Source organism: Gymnodraco acuticeps, unplaced genomic scaffold (assembly GCF_902827175.1).
Source record: "Gymnodraco acuticeps unplaced genomic scaffold, fGymAcu1.1, whole genome shotgun sequence".
NCBI classification, from domain to species: domain Eukaryota; kingdom Metazoa; phylum Chordata; class Actinopteri; order Perciformes; family Bathydraconidae; genus Gymnodraco; species Gymnodraco acuticeps.
Window position 1 is genome coordinate 196,368 of NW_022990457.1, and position 17,215 is coordinate 213,582.

Genomic DNA, 17,215 nt, shown 5'->3' on the forward strand with positions numbered 1-17,215 from the left:
AAGTAATAAGAGACAGGAATTTCACTTTAGAATCGATGGAGCAGATTAAGGGTGGGCTGCTGAAGTTGTTTTAAAAATGTATTTTAAAGTAATATATTTAAAACATGCTCAAAATAAATGAATAATCATAATCTTATTCATTTTCTACAAAAAATGACCATATAGGCCGAGACATGTTAAAGTGTATGTTGTTTCTTACACGACCACTGTGCTCTAGTGGTCGTGTAAGAAACAACATGCTCCCGGCCCGTTCATTGCAAACGCTCCGGAGGGTCGTTTATTCACAAATAACCCTCTCTGGAAAATCCTAAATTGTGGAATAGTTTGGCCATTAAAATGCTTTTTGATTCGATTTCTGGCGAGAAGTGTATATTGTATTCTTAGAATCCACGTCCAGTGGATGTGTAGGATCTATAGTTTGATAGATATTACGAAGATGATTTGAGGTCTCGTCAGGAGAACGTGTATATGGGGCAGCTTCCATGTAAAGTTAGCGTGGGTGAAAACAGTTTTTCCGGTCTTGAAGTTTTCATAATAAAACCGAATATATTCCCCTCACTGTCAAATGATTACACAGTGATATCTGCATTACTCATCCACATCAGTTTATCCTTGTTAATAATTACACAATATTGATTGGTTTAAATTGTGTACAATGCTTTTGTGTTTTTAACCTTCAATTCAGAGAAACAAATAGTTTGTTAGGAGTTTAGACACTACAGTTTCCGAAGACACTACACTACCCAGAATCCCCAGCTATCGTTTGGGACTACAACATCCGCCTTGCTTTACAAACCCCGTGATTAATCATCAAGCCCTGTGATTGGATGTTGGAGTGGCAGTACGACAAGGTTACGCTGAGCGTCAACAGCTCTTTGAAATGGAATGGAACCACGGCAGACTTTCCAAAACAGGAATTGGACGGGTCCAGCCCCCCCCCCCCCAGAACTACACATGCTGGCTATTGTGTGTTTCGCAACATGTTCTATGGCACGTCTCTTTATAAGACGTTTTAGTATTTCCCACAATTAAAAGTTGCCAGTATTAAACTGTGTACACCCTGGAGGTTTAGGGGATACGAAACACAGTGGTGTTATCACATTTAAAACATATAATTAATAATGAATTAATTAGGGCTGTCAAACGATTACATTTTTTAATCAGATTAATCACAGCTTAACAATTAATTAATCATGATTAATCACCATTCGAACTATGTCCAAAATATGCCATTTATTTATGCATATTGTTGTGGGAATGGAAAGATAAATGAAAGAAGGCGGATATAACAATTTAACATACAGTATCTATGTTTATTATAACATTTTTCTGCGTGTCAAAATGAAAGACAACCCACACACCTATCAATCATCAAACCGTGGGGTCTTAATTCATTACGTGTTGATTTCTATCAACGGGGGAGTATTTCAGGAAAGTCGACGGGGGGGGGGGGTGGCGGCTAGTGGAGTACTTCGTGACCACAGAGTGTGAACGTTGTGATCAGCTGTTTTAGCGGAGTTCTCCAGTGAAGGGGGGGAGTCTCCCTCCGTAGCCGGTTGGCGTAGTTTTGGCACAATTCCGTTGTACAGACCGACGTTAACAGCAGCCCTGTCTGTGCACACGGAGACCGACTCTGTCGTCCGGTGATCTAACCGCCTTCTGGAAAAGCTTCACAAGTACGTCGGTACGCAAATGCGCTTTGTGACACAAGTGACGGTACGCATTTCAGAGAGATTACGCACATAACCTGCGTACCAGTTATGTGTACCGCTGTACTACAGCAAAAGTATTCTCCGTCGGGACTTCCTGCAACAACACCACGCCGTTATCAAATATGTTCTATTGAGAAGACGATCACTACGTGACAAAAGTTTTCAAAACCGTGGCTACTGAAATCAATCTTACTAACTGCTGTCTGTGCAATTTACTCCGCGCGAGTTGGCAGACTTTATTTTGCTTACTTTAACATCATTTTTCATGGTGGGGCTAAGCCATTTATTGGTATGGGTGTAGCCTACCCCAGCCATACCCTGGCGCTGCCACTGGTGGCACGTATGGGGCGGGCCATTCTGCACATGCGTTAAATGCGTTAAATATTTTAACGCAATTAATTCAAAAAATTAATTACCGCCGTTAACGCGATAATTTTGACAGCACTAGAATTAATATACCCACATAACACCTAAGGTCAGAAGAGCTTTATTTAACAGCTGGTCTTATGTCTGTGACCCCTCCTGTTGTTCATTGATAAGCCTGAAACATGCACTTGTCAAGGTTCAGAGGCACATTTTGCAAATATGGCAGTCACCATCGATCATCTTAAGATAAGATAAGATATACTTTATTGATCCCAAGTTGGGAAATGTTTTTGTTACAGCAGCCTACTACTTTGTTCTACTCCACTACAATTCAGAAGTGAACCTGGTATTTTTACTCCACTACATTTATTTTAGTTACTTTACAGATTCTGATTAATGATGTGAAATATAAACAACCCTTAAATCAGACTTTAGTTACACCTGAGTCAAATTCAGGGAAGGTGATTGTAAAGTGCCAAAATAAACTATGCAATATATTGGACGTTAAGTACTTTGTCAGACTTCATATTTATCTGTGGATAACCCCAACGTTTTTTTTCTTATTCAAAAGAAGACCTTAACTTAAAGTAATCTTTAATGTTTAAATAAAGCCTTATTAGTTTGTCTGTTTTGCAAATCCTCCTGTTAATATCTTTGGACGTCCTGCACTAAACTGTTTTATTGTAGAGATCACTACAGTATCTTCTTGATATTTTCAATTTTGTATGTAGGCTACTCTTAATATTTAAATGTTTTCATCAAATAAAACGTATTCAACAACACATTTCAATAACGTGCTTTAACCACTAGGCGGTGCGGGTTAAAAAACCAGTGGTGTAGTTAATAAAACATAATATCAAACATAATATGACTATTAACTTTATTGTGAAATTAAAACAGAACGGTAAAGGAAAATACAGTTTCAGTCTCTCGATGTGAAGCTTATGCATTGTACCATGAACCTGTATAGACCTGTAACAGTCAACTGCATGAGGAGTTGGAAAGGTAATGAATTAAAATGTCGAACTCGGACTTCTTTTTAAGGACATTTCGGCCAGGGATCCATCCATCCACTTCCGCTTATCCGTGGTCGGGTCGCGGGGGTAGCAGTTCCAGCAGAGAGCCCCAAACTTTCTTTTCCCTGGCGACATCAACCAGCTCTGACTGGGGGATCCCAAGGCGCTCCCAGGCCAGCGAAGAGATATAATCCCTCCACCTGGTCCTAGGTCTACCCCTTGGTCTCTTCCCAGCTGGACGTGCCTGGAACACCTCCCTAGGGAGGCGCCCAGGTGGCATCCTAACTAGGTGCCCGAACCACCTCAACTGGCTCCTTTCGACGCGAAGGAGGAGCGGCTCAACTCCGAGTCCCTCCCTGATGACCGAACTTCTCACCTTATCCCTAAGGGAGACACCAGCCACCCTGCGGAGAAAACCCATCTCGGCCGCTTGTATCCGCGAAGCCAGGGATGTAGAGCTATATTTGTTTAACCACCGGATTCTGTGTGCACCAGTCTGCCTTGATCTATGTATTCATGTCTGTGACTCTCACAGTATCTGCTGCCCACAGCTGTTTTATAGAAGGAAAACCTCCTTCACTTCATGAAATCTCTGCAGCGCCAGGAGGCAGCGGGAGGGTTAACTCAGCCTCTGAGAAGAGGAGCGCGCCGTGCGCACCGCCTTCACTATGTTTACCTTCAGAATCATTAGAAAGGCTAAGAGCGACCGCAGGCTGATGTGTTTTAACCACACACACCTCTAAACACACACACACACACACACGATTTAAACGCAGACTTCTGTTACTCCATGTTTCATTGTTATCGTTTCACTGAGCGGACCCGCCCCTTTGTTTTTTCAAACGCTCCCTTTTTTGGTCCATCTGCGGCAGTAATAGGTTTTGTAAGCTGTGATGATTCAGCTGTACCTTTAGTAGTGAATATTAAATGTTCATTTGATCATTGGTTTTATTATGAAAACGTCGAGACCGGAAATACTGTGTTCAACCCGTAACTTTACATGGAGGCTGCCGCATACCTCAAATCATCTTCGTAATAGCTATCAAACTATATATCCTAAATATCGACTGGACGTGGATTCTAAAAGTACAATATATACTTCTCGCTAGAAATCTAATCAAAAAGCGTTTTAATGGCCAAACTATCCTACAATTTAGGATTTTACAGAGAGGGTTATTTGTGAATAAACTACCATCTGTAACGTTTGCATTCAACGGGAGCACTAGAGGGCGAAAACTTTAAAACATAATTATAGGACGTATTAAGCGCTTGAACAAACAACATATTTGGTCGTAATAAGGGCCTGAACAATCGGCCTATTTGGTCGTATGAGTTGGAGGACTTGTTGCTTCAGAAGGCTCCTCACTGTACCTGTTGGCAATTTGGCTGGTCTTCAGAGGGCGCTCCAGTTTCTGGTCTGGAGACACCTTTGGTTTGTGACAGTGAGGGAAGACAGCCAGCAATGAAGGAGAAACACAGAACTGTCTCGATGAAGGAAGCGTAGCAGTTTTGAACAATGGGTTTTGAACAGGATTAATTCAGTTTCTCAAGCAAGTATTGACGTTGGTGTTTTCTGTGTTATCGGAGATGTGAGGTTTGTATACTGGTGTATAACCACTGCAACTGTATTTCTGAAATGGAGAGTTTCAACTATTAAGAGTCACTATTGGGGATGAGGAAGGCAATTATTACACTGAATCACTGGAATGATTTCACCTCTTTGGCTTTCAAAAACGATACTGCCTACTAAGCTGTAAAATAGATCAGGGCCTTCTTATATCCAGGACATGGTTATGCTGCGTTCCATTTACATTGGAAGTCGGAGGCCAGAACTGGGAGTGACATCACATCCTAGTTGACTGTGTTACAGTAGCACAGGTCGGAGAAAGATGGACGCTCGCAGGAAAGTTGTTCGCATTGTTTGCAGCGTTAGCAGTCGCCTCGGGTTAGCCGCTGTTAGCAATACCGGTTGATAACTTAGCTTTATTTTGTATATGGTTAATATAAACATGGTAGCAACATATGAGATGATAGAAGACGAGCAGTACCACATGTACAGTTGGTTTAATGTGTTCAAAATAATACAGAACAGCTAAAAATCTTATATTATCAAAGTGTTCATTTTGAATGATGATTTCGGGTAAGGTATCTCAGAGTTTCCAAAGAGGAGGTTCGACCTCAGGAGGTGTTCCAGCCAAAATCTAAGAGGATCTTAGCCGGGGTTAGAGACTGTGATAAAGGCAGCAGTGTAGGTCAACCTTAGTATGGCTAGTTCAACGGTATTATGAATAAAAACGACCCACCCACCCCACCCCCCCCCCCCTCCCTATGTGCATGTTAATGTGCATGCAAGATACATCAACAGTGTGTGAGGGACAAAAAAAGATGGATGAGTCGAAGATGATGGATGAGGGAGAGCTGGAACCTGCTGCCTAATATGAAGTTTTAAGATGGTCCATGATGCATAGCGTCTCAGCAGAGGTGTAGGAGGTTAAGTGCAAGACTCTGGTGGAGCCTCATATGGGGACAGAGAGATGAAATGATTTACACTGAGGAGTCAATGCAGGTTCCTCAGGTAATTCCCTCTCCTCAACTACATCTACATCAGCATTTACAGTAGAAGTATTGCTATGGAGTTTAGATGATGATAGGTGTTTAGAGTATGAGAGGTCCTGATAATTTATTCCGGTAAATTACTCTGACCTCCTAATTGACCTTTCCGAAGTTATTGAGTCTATGTAAGTTTGCTGCTTGGCTCAGATCCACCAACGTCAGCAAGATCTCACCTCTTCCTAACCCCCCCGAAGAACCAGGTTCAATTAACTGCTGTTTCAATTCAGACAACTCTTTTTTAATCTGTTTAAGCGATCCCGAAGGATTTTGATATCAGTAAATGTAGTGTGCTCCTACCTAAGTGTGTGTGGCAGGGTGCAATCTTACCTTTGACGCAGGAGAGGAGGGCACAGGTGTCTTTTAAAGGATCCCAATCCAACAGGTGGGATTCAGTTTATTTGAAGAAAAATAGGTCCAAACTAATACAGGGTTTTTACCTTCTCTCTTTACAACATTATAATCATACTAAAAACCTGGTGCTGTGATTATGTTCAAATGAAACTTTAATTCACAGTCTTACATTTATTACCAAAATGTTTTAATTTCAACTGCCCATTTCAGTTGTGACATTTTAAAATTCTCCCGATAGAATTTAGAGGTATTTCCTCGTAAAAAGACCGGTGACAATAAAAAGCGCATTCAACTTTTTCATTTTCACCAACTCAATTCACATCAGTTTCATACCGTTTTTTCCGACACAGACGGCGGGTATAACATTTAAAAACCCATACCTATCTGCAATTTCGGAGGGGAGATTTTCCTCACAGATGGCAGTATTTATAATGTTCATACACTTTTTCCGACACAGACGGCGGGTATAACATTTAAAAACCCATACCTATCTGCAATTTCGGAGGGGAGATTTTCCTCACAGATGGCAGTATTTATAATGTTCATACACTTTTTCCGACACAGACGGCGGGTATAACATTTAAAAACCCATACCTATCTGCAATTTCGGAGGGGAGATTTTCCTCACAGATGGCAGTATTTATAATGTTCATACACACATCTCTCATCAAATCATTCCACTCAGCCAACAACCAATAAATTCGAGAGATATTTACCCCGTCTGGAAGGACCTTACCGAGAGCTATTAACCCAGCTCTGGCGCTTTTTACTCTCAACCCCTGTCTTTATGCACAAAAACCCCGATAGCATTTTCCAAAACGCCTCTTCCACACCCACATCAGGAAAAACTGGGCATGGCTTCTACTGTACAGGGCTAAAACATGACTTGACATGTTCCATAGCTATATGGCATAAGACCCCCCCCCCTCTTATGTTAGTGTGAAAAGGACATGAACTCTTTTTGGCCTCTGTGTTTTCCCTTACGCCTGGAGCCCCCCTTCCTGTGCACTGCTGCCAGAGGAGAGAGAGAGAAAAACGGCCTACTCTTTTCACAGACACCCATATATCATTTTCCCTTACACACTCAACCTACACAAACCACTTTGTTTTGTTTATACTGTAACTATAGAAAAACCTAAAATATGAAGCATGTTCATTGTGGGTTATACAAGAATATAATTGATTATATTTGATTATAACTAACTTTCGTTTTTAAGTATTCACTTTATACTAGATCTCAACACAGGACATTTATCCAACAGGTTTATGTCCCTTCCTCTAGATCAGGGGTTCCCAAACATTTCAGCCTGCGACCCCCAAAATAACAGTGCCAGAGACTGGCGACCCCCCCACCACGTGAATTGTCAACGGGGGGGTGCTAGTGCATTGTCAACGGGGGGAGCCTCGCTACGGGGACATTCTACATATGGCCAGTCCGCCCCTGAAAAATGTCTATGCACACGTTATTATTAATAATAGTAATACAAATAACAGTGTTTCCCATACATCGACATACAAACCCCACAGATCCTCAACTCCAGTGTGTTTCACTCATTAAGGCAGTGTTTCTCAAAGTGGGGGGCGCAGAGGCATGACAGGGGGGGGGGGGGGGGGGGGAATTGTTATGACAAAAAAACAACATTTGAAAACACAGGTGTGTAATGTACATTTTGAGGATGGAAGGTCAATAGGAGGCGCTAGGGGGTGCTGCAGGTCCCCCTAGGATAGCCATAGCACCCCCTAAGCACCCCCAAGAAATGTATGTATTTTTCATTTTTATGTGTGAAATTCATAATTTGAAAAATGATTGATTCGAAAATAATATGTTTCAACATTTAACCATTAGTTAATCTCACTTATCAAACTATAAAATCAAAACCAGCTTGCAGTTTAAAGATTTACTTCAAGGCAATCACTAGTAAAAAGCATTTTTTAAACTCAGGATCATAAGAGATCCAGGTAAGGCATATCATTCACAGCTGTGATTTGATCAATCTGTAATCTGCAAAATTGCAGTGTCTTCAATTTAGGATTACATTTACGTTTACTTCATTACATATTAAATCAAAAGACTATGGCATGATAACATAATTACGTTACTTCAACTATCAATGATTATGTCATTACAAAATCTGAAGGGAAAATCAAACAATTCTCAAAATGTTTAACAATCTGAAAAGGAAAAGTTAGGCAAATATTCAAAGACTTTTGTAAAAACCTGGAAAGGAAGGATTAAACATTCTTAAAACTTGAAACATGATTTTAGGTCTGTCTGTGCATGGGTAATACATTGAAGAGTAGTGTTGTTAAGCCTGACTGCTGGACAATTAAGGATATTAACATTATCTGTTATCATATTAGAAATATCTTATTATTCAATACCTTATAATCTGAAAATATTAATTAATTAATTTTGTTTAGTGTGAAAGTGTAATCTGATCTGACAAAATATATTTATCACCTCTATTTAACACACAGTGCTATTTTTTATAAGTGGGGGGTGGACCGAACATCCTTTAGGGGGGTCGTCACCTCCTCTCGGGGGGTCCGGGGGCATGCTCCCCCGTGAAGATTTTTTTTAAAATATCGTCACCTTCTTAAACTAATGGCCTAAGTCATATTTGAAAGTTTTTCAAAAAACAGAAAAAACTTCACCAAATATAGAATATATGATATATATTAATTATTTCACACAAAAAGGTTATGACAATATATGACTATTGACATACAAATAACACTGTCTGTCAATTGTGTAAAATAAGAGGATAAGATGACTTAGGCCAAATTACGAACATGTTGTTGTGACTTAGGCAATTTGAAACCTGACTTAGGCCTTATTACTTCTGGAGTAAGTGACTTAGGAAAAACAGTGCACTTCTCTTTTCCGCATTACTGTGACAGACCATGGGGCTGGGTCAGCCACTAACAGTTTAAAATGCTAGAGGAGCATACAGAGACTCAGGAAACAGAGGGCAGTTTGGCTGTGGTTGGCCCTTTAATTCAATATAGCAAACTCAAAAGCTACAACTTAAATCACTCTTAGCTGAATAAAACAAAAGGCAAGTAAAGCAAACCCTGAGGAGGCATGTGCCTCTCCTCACTACTCCCTCCAGCTCTTCTTTGCTGTGTTTTTAATTGTAGCTAACCCTTTTCCATTTAAATCAGTTTCTCCCCTGAACCTTTCTCAGTCATCTTGGTGTGTGTGTGTGTGTGTGTGTGTGTGTGTGTGTGTGTGTGTGTGTGTGTGTGTGTGTGTGTGTGTGTGTGTGTGTGTGTGTGTGTGTGTGTGTGTGTGTGTGTGTGTGTGTGTGTGTGTGTGTGTGTGTGTGTGTGTGTGTGTGTGTGTGTGTGTTGTAGTGAAATATTTGTATGTATTCATGTTAGCAAACTATGAATAAGCTTAAAATGGGAATAATTTGGGTAAAACTGTGAGCTGGATTTGGGGCCTGTTGACATGTGTTTTTGAGGACAAAGGAAGATGGGGGAAGGTGAGAGCATGTCTTGATTTGCATTCAACTTAGATCTAGCTACAGTTATTGGGGAAACCTAAGGTCTGAGGTGTTAGTGATATTTGGGGCTGCCAATCAAGGAGGTCCAAATGGGAGGATCTGATAACTCCTCCCATTGTTAAAAAGTATAAACACAGACACACACGCGGTGTTCAGCCTCTTTCCTCTGGCTGGCTCACGTGCAGGTAAATTCGGGATCCCAAAGATAACTGTATTGAATTTGTACTGTATTGATTGTATTGCATTGTCATATTACCATTAAAGTAACGGTTACTTGGTAGCTCTGGATTCCTTCCTGTATTATAACCAGCTTGATAGGGACGCGCGGAGATTTGAAAAGCGGATCAGTTATCCCTTTAAATCTCTAACAGTGTGTGTGTGTGTGTGTGTGTGTGTGTGTGTGTGTGTGTGTGTGTGTGTGTGTGTGTGTGTGTGTGTGTGTGTGTGTGTGTGTGTGTGTGTGTGTGTGTGTGTGTGTGTGTCTAATTATGTGACAAATTGTCAAAAAGCTGATGACACTCGAAGGGCATGACATGTTTCATGGATGGAAGGTCCTGAAACCTTCTCACCTTGATTGGCAGAGCGTCAACTTCAGCAGTTGCAGCTGCCTGTTGATATTCCTGATAGAGTTGGGAGATGGTTGTGCCTGGGTGAAGGAACTTTGTGTCTTTGTAGGCAGTAGTGCGAATCAACAGTGGGCAGATCCTATAACCAGTCCTTAAGGAAATCTGCAACAGCCATTTCCAGCTTTGCATTTTTGCCACTCTTAGGTGGAGATGTAGTTGGCGGGTCTGCCACTTGTTCGTCATGGTCGATGGTATTTTTGTTCAGCCAGTGTAATGGTTCTTTCAGGGATACCAAGTGTTGAAGAAAAAAAGCTTTGCACACTTTAAGATTTGTTCCATCCTGAAGTTTCAGTTATAGGAAAATGATGAACTGCGCCTGGATCCCTCACCAACTTTCTTTCTTTTGCTTCATGGCAACCTTTGTGACCAAAGTGGTGACGTATAACCGATGTTCTTCCCAGTTGTCCATTGACCAAACTTTCTGAAATATCCACTGCCTCTGCTCTTCTGTAATGGATTGCCAGTCTCAAGTCGTGACTCGTTGACAGAACTTCGAATTGCAGGGAAGGCCCATAGCCTTTGCAGGCAGCTATGTATTTGCCACATTTGGCCTTGTATGCCATTCCTTTGAGACGTTTCTTCTTGGATTCATTTTGCTTCCATGTTTCTGGGCTGAGGTATTTATGTTGTTTCCTTTTGACCGTATTGTTTTCATACACATCCTTTAGATGAGGACCATAATGTTCTGAAGTTGCTGCCAGACTGTCTTCATTTTCAGGGACAGAGGACTCATCAGAGGATGGATTGTAGTTTGGGTCAATGATAACATCATCATCATCTATGTCTTCTTCATGGTGTGGACGGTTCTGCTAAGGCATCTTCAGCAACACTCTCTTCTTCAATGAAAGTGTTTAGGTTATTGTCTGCTCCATCTGATTCAGGGTGTTTCTCAATGTCGAGTAAGGCTGCTCCAGAGCCACTATTTCAAGGATACTACGTCATCGAGTGCCGCCGAAGGACTGTTCCAATGTCCAGGATCCTTGGAATTCTACCGAGGCCGGCGTAATTCGTTGCTGGAAATTTCGAGGCTGCACATGTGTAGACTCCGCAGTCTTCAAATCCCCACAATGCTTTGCGCACGGACCAATTCCCAAAATCTTTGGCAGAAAATGTAAGGCGGGGCCTCTCATATGACGCACACCTGCACACTTGCTAGCCTGTTCCATTCTTCGTTCTCCGAAAGCCAGGAATGAATCTTGCCTAGCCTCTGATGGACCTGACTCGGAGCACAAGGAAGCGTCCTCGACATTGAGAAACACCCACAGTGTCTTGGCCTGGTACATGCTGCTCCACCTCTTTAACGACAGTCTCATTTTCATTGGATGATTCCTGATCGGTGTCTGAAAAGTCAAGTGCATCTCCTACCAAAAAGGAGTAGGCGTACGGTCACAACTGTGTGATCATTGTGAAAAACATTTTTGTAATTGCACTTTGGTCCTATGCATTAATACATTAAAGCTATTTAATGAATATTATTTAGCCAAATTCAGTTAAAAAAACATTTAATCTTTCCTAATAAGATGGAAATGTAATGTGGAAAAAGGACAATATTAAGAATTAAAACAGACGAACGCAAAATGTACTTTTCCTTATTTATAATTATGCTGTAATTGTAACCGTTAGTTTTGAAAGATTAGATTCGTTTTTAGATGAGTCTTTATTGTCCCAGAGGGAAATGTGTGCATGCTTCATGGAGCTACAGTAGCTACATTAGCTACAGTAACTATAGTACCTACAGTAGCTACATTAGCTACAGTAACTATACATTTAGAAATTAAAAGACTAAATAACTACACAACATTTATAGCCTAGCCTATAGTATAGTAAACATCACTTACCAACAGGGGACAAGCCCTGAACCATGAAAATAACTTAATTTATCTGTTAGTTTTTCTTTCTTTTTGAAGCAGCCATTTTGTAAAGCTTGTCACATGGCCTAAGTCACAAGACAATGTGACTTAAGCAATTTTTATTTTTTTTATATATTGCCTAAGTCACACTCTTGACATAGGCCATTATACTATCAGGGTAGGAATAGCACTTTCTTTTCAATAAGGATGTAGGCAATTTTACCAGAGGTGGCCAGCATCAAGAAAAGATGATTTAGGCAAAAAAAACATTTTCTCCAAAATATGACGTAGGCCATTAGTTTAAGAAGGTGACGATATTGAAGTTGAAAGCATCAATCTGGTGCACTTTGAGAGCAACATTAACCTTAATAACACCTTAAAGCGGACAAAAGGCACTGGAGAACACTCATTAACACCCTTTAATGAAGCAAACTAATGCCTTAACTCACTCAAATAGTCGTTTACTTATTAAGGTGAAATGAATGTGCGTAGAGTTTTAAAGGATGCGGATAGTCTCACCTTGATTCTGGCGCATTGCTTATCGTTTTATAGATCTATTCTCATCCACCATCTTTGTTTGTGACGTAAAGAGTGTAAGAGTCACGTTTCTGAATCGGACACTCTGAGTGGATGCAGTCACAGCCAATCGGAGTCTAATTCAGAGTGTTGCCTGTCAGTTCTGTTGTTATGTGTACTGAAACGAGAGCCGGTATAATTCCACGCGTGAAAACTAAATAAAAATTGGAATACGTTATTTTAGTGTCTTAAAAGTAGACTGAGTTATGAAGGGTTAACGTTACATCTTAGGATAATTTGTAGTCATGTTCTGTATACATACTAACATATAAGGGTATATTTAGTGTGGTTACTCCATGTTTACTAGCTATAACATTAACGTTACATCACTCTTTTTCACTTCTTACTCAGTCAGCCAGAGTGCAGATATCACCATTAGATTAACAAACCTGAAACATTATCCATTTCTTGACTGCTTGTGATGACATTGTTGTCAGCTGCTGATACTGCTGCTGCTGCAGCTTGTGGCCTGCTTCAATGACAATAACTTTCTAATATCCATAACTGTATAGGCTATTAGCTTAAAACTCGTCAGGCACTAGGAATGATCACTTCTTCTTCAGGGCAGGCTACGTAGTACGCAGGCTAATGTCCCACAGTGGCTGCCTCTCTGGTGGACTCCGGTACTGCACATTACTCCCGAGACGTTTTAAAAAATTAAAAAATAAATGTATTTTTTTATTTTTATTTGTTTAAGTGACACATCCGGGGCTTTTCAGAAAACATCCGGGGCTTGAGTCCAAGTAGCCACCCCCTAGCGCCGCCACTGAGCCTGATACTGTAGATTAGCACTGAGGTGCTGATTGGCTCAAACTCTTCTTCATCAGAGCGCCATATTTCAACCCCCCCCAATTGCTCTGCTTTTGTGTGGCTCATTCAGTGAGCACTGTAGTTGATCCCCAGTGAAACGGAGGCTCATCTGCCTGCATTCCTTCTGCTATCTGCTTGAGAGCAGTGCAACTGCGGAGATGCATCCAGTGTGTCCCCCCCCCCCGTGATGGGAGAGGTTAGGAAGACATCAAACTCCTCCAAGAAACAAGGAACCTTGTATTATAGAAGCCGCTGAAGCCCTTGCTCGTCCTGCAGGGTTGTCTGCCTGAGCCCACCGAGCAGAAAGGTGAAGTGAAGCATCCCATCTCATCAGAAAGTTGAAGAGTAGAATCCTCTCATCTCGAAGACCTCGTGCTTCCTTGCCCGTGGCTGGGGTGCCCTCTGCAGCCGGAGAGTGTGACCCTCTCTCTCTGACCCTTGGCCTTCAGAGCTGTCCTAGTTATTGGGTTCACACTTGATAGGGATGTTTTCCTGAGTGCAGACAACTCAAAGTAATGGATTAGCACATTATCATTTAATTACAAAAATAGGATAGGCCCCTCAGAATTATATGGGAGCCTTCCTGACACATGCACATGCATAAATGTAAGGTTTGTGTTAGTCATTTAACATGCAAGAATCATATACTCATCAGTCCAAAGCAGAGACATGTTATTGTAAGTTAAAGATGAGCTAGTCCCTGTGGATATAACCCCTTCTCAATGATTCTAAATGTTATATTAATTCACCATTTACCGTTTGATAAAAGATTAGTTTATCAGAAATACATTTCTTCTTCCATAAAACATAGGTTTGAGAAATAAATGTTCCAATATGAAATCAATTACTCAATATAATGGACTCTTCCCTCCCCTTTCTTACATATTTTACATATGAAATAATAACTTAGGAGTCTATTTAAGCATGGTATAGTTTATAATCTATTACTCGAGAAGACTCAGTATCACCTGTGTGCAACTAAAAAAAAACAATCGTGAGAAACATATATTATGCAGGAAATTCATACATTAGTTGAAAAACAAAGCATATCTGATTTGGGAGGGAAAGCTTCACCCCCTTAACATCTGAGTCACTACTGATGGCATAGCATGAACGATAGTGGGTGTCTGAGGGTGTCACTACTGAGAAATGTCAAACAAATTCAAAACCTTACATTTGAAAAAAGGTTTGCATTCCTCCACTTAAAATGACGTTATCATTGGAAACAATAAAAACGAACTGTTTTGATGTAGAATCTATCAATTGAATCGTTAGAGCAGAACAGAATGGTCGTATTGTAGCCTGAGTTTCGTGCAGCCTTTAGTTTTACCAGGTGGAAACATGGTCTACATAACGTGAATACATGCAGAACTAGACATTAAGAGGCCCCTGACATTAGGCTTATTTTAAAAATAGTAGGGGCTTTTAACAGCTTGCCAACCTACAGGCATCCTCTGCATAGCAGTATGAATACCCTTTTAAAAAACAACCCACTCTGCGGTAACGAGAGTGATGTATCTGAACCAAATGCCCTAAGTGAGTCATCAATGTCTCTCTTTACCTTCGGCCTAATCATAAAACAAATTAGTGGGAAAAATGTGGAACACTAATCCATCATCATGTGAAATTTCGAGTCAATTTAAATAATTACTTATGGGTTGAAATCAAATTAACATTAACATTAGAACTAAAGTCAGTCAAAATTGGACTTGCACGGATCAGAATCTAAGCAATACACCATTTTCCCAGCTCTGTAATGAAAAGGATAACAAGATTAGGTACATTACGGGAGTGTTAAAACACCCAAACATGCACACGTATCTTATTCTAGTAGAGATTAGATGTTGTGAACGAAATTATCAAGTCAAAGTTGTATTTATTTTATCTTATGTACCACATTTAATTTAATAATTAATCTTGAATTACCAATAACTCTAAAGAAGGCAACAATTTACAATGCGGATAAGGTCAATACTCATGCAAAGTGTGTGTGTGTGTGTGTGTGTGTGTGTGTGTTGTGTGTGTGTGTGTGTGTGTGTGTGTGTGTGTGTGTGTGTGTGTGTGTGTGTGGGTGTGTGTGTGTGTGTGGGTGTGTGTGTGGATGTGTGTGTGTGTGTGTGTGTGTGTGTGTGTGTGTGTGTGTGTGTGTGTGTGTGTGTGGTGTGTGTGTGTGTGTGTGTGTGTGTGTGTGTGTGTGTGTGTGTGTGTGTGTGTGTGTGTGTGTGTGTGTGTGTGTGTGTGTGTGTGTGTGAACAGCTTGTCTGCCCAAGGTTTAAAACATTTGGGACAGCAGTGAGAATGTTATGAGAAACAAGTTGTTGCTTAGACTGAACTCGAAGGAAGCTAGACTGGAACATTTTATATAAATCAAAACACTTGTACATTAATTAAATACATTTGACATTTAGCTCGAGCTGGGTTCAATACTTTTCTTATGGTATTTTGAAATTGGGCTCGAGTAGAACCTTTACATGGATTTGGCTTGCAACACAAAGTGATACTGATCTCTGTCTGTTAGGGTTTGGAAGTCTCATGATGTAATGTCTATGGAGACCAATTGGTTGATACTAGAAATAATTTGAAACAGTTTAATAAAGAATGTTAAACTATATTTAAAACTGTAATTGAACTTCAACTTATATTAATTATCTGAATCCAGTGGGCAGTTGGAATAGACCATCAACAAAGTTTCCATTTTGCAGCAACAGCGCAAAAGGTTTCAAGTATTAATACTAATAATAATTAGTATTATGTCTGAGTCTAGTTCTGTCTTACCTGCTTTGTTTCGGAATGTGTTCAATACATTACGTTTTTTATTCATTATTACCATACAATACATAGATTAAGAATAAATGAAACAAATAATACAACATTGACCTAATTGAGCAGAGAGATTTTTCTTTTTTTTTCAACCCTGATCTCCTCAGGCAGGTATTTACGACCAGCAGTGATGCCTCTGAGGGTCTCGGGGCGCAGGACGGGGCATAGGGTTTATACAAGGTCACAAAGATATCTTAACATACCAGCAATACAATTTAAAATGTATTCTTAAAGCAATATAATCTTCTTTTCTTCTTACACCTACAACGCACACCCTGAACACCCTTACATTTTCCCCCGCACACTCAGAGGCAGGACATAAAAACACTCTTTTGATATTTATTTTCATTTTGCAGCACATTTATACGACCAGAATTTTGCTTTACATCTTCATATTATTTATTTTTCTCAAGTCATTTACTTTTGGTGAGATAACTAAAGTTTAGTTCATTTTACCACTTAAATGCTACATTTCAAATGTTTACAATCCATCACTAAATTCATGGCAAACCAATTTTAAGATCATGCAATAACACTAAGACGACATTAGTTGCATTGAACTGATCTTTTTAATAAGTTGTACTTACAATATAGTGAAACATGGGCTTGTGCTTCACTGAGGATCTTTGTTATTCTCAGTGACAGGAAGGCCACTGCAGTTATTACACTTCGCGTTTTGAAATATGTGTAACTCTGTTAATATAAAACCCACTGTGAAGGTAAACTTCTGTTGTTGCAATGTTGAGGTAGAATGAAGGAGTCTGGAACCGTTGTTAGCCAAAAGCACTGAAGAGTTTTATTGATCACAGTACATTAATTACATACGGCCGGGGAGATCATCTAAGTTTCACACATGCCCAGTGCTCCACCAGCGATCTCTGAACCAAAAGACACAAAACATCTAACCAACATGAGGAGAGGCGGGCTTCCAGAAAGCCCGCGTATAATCAATAACCGATGCAAGAC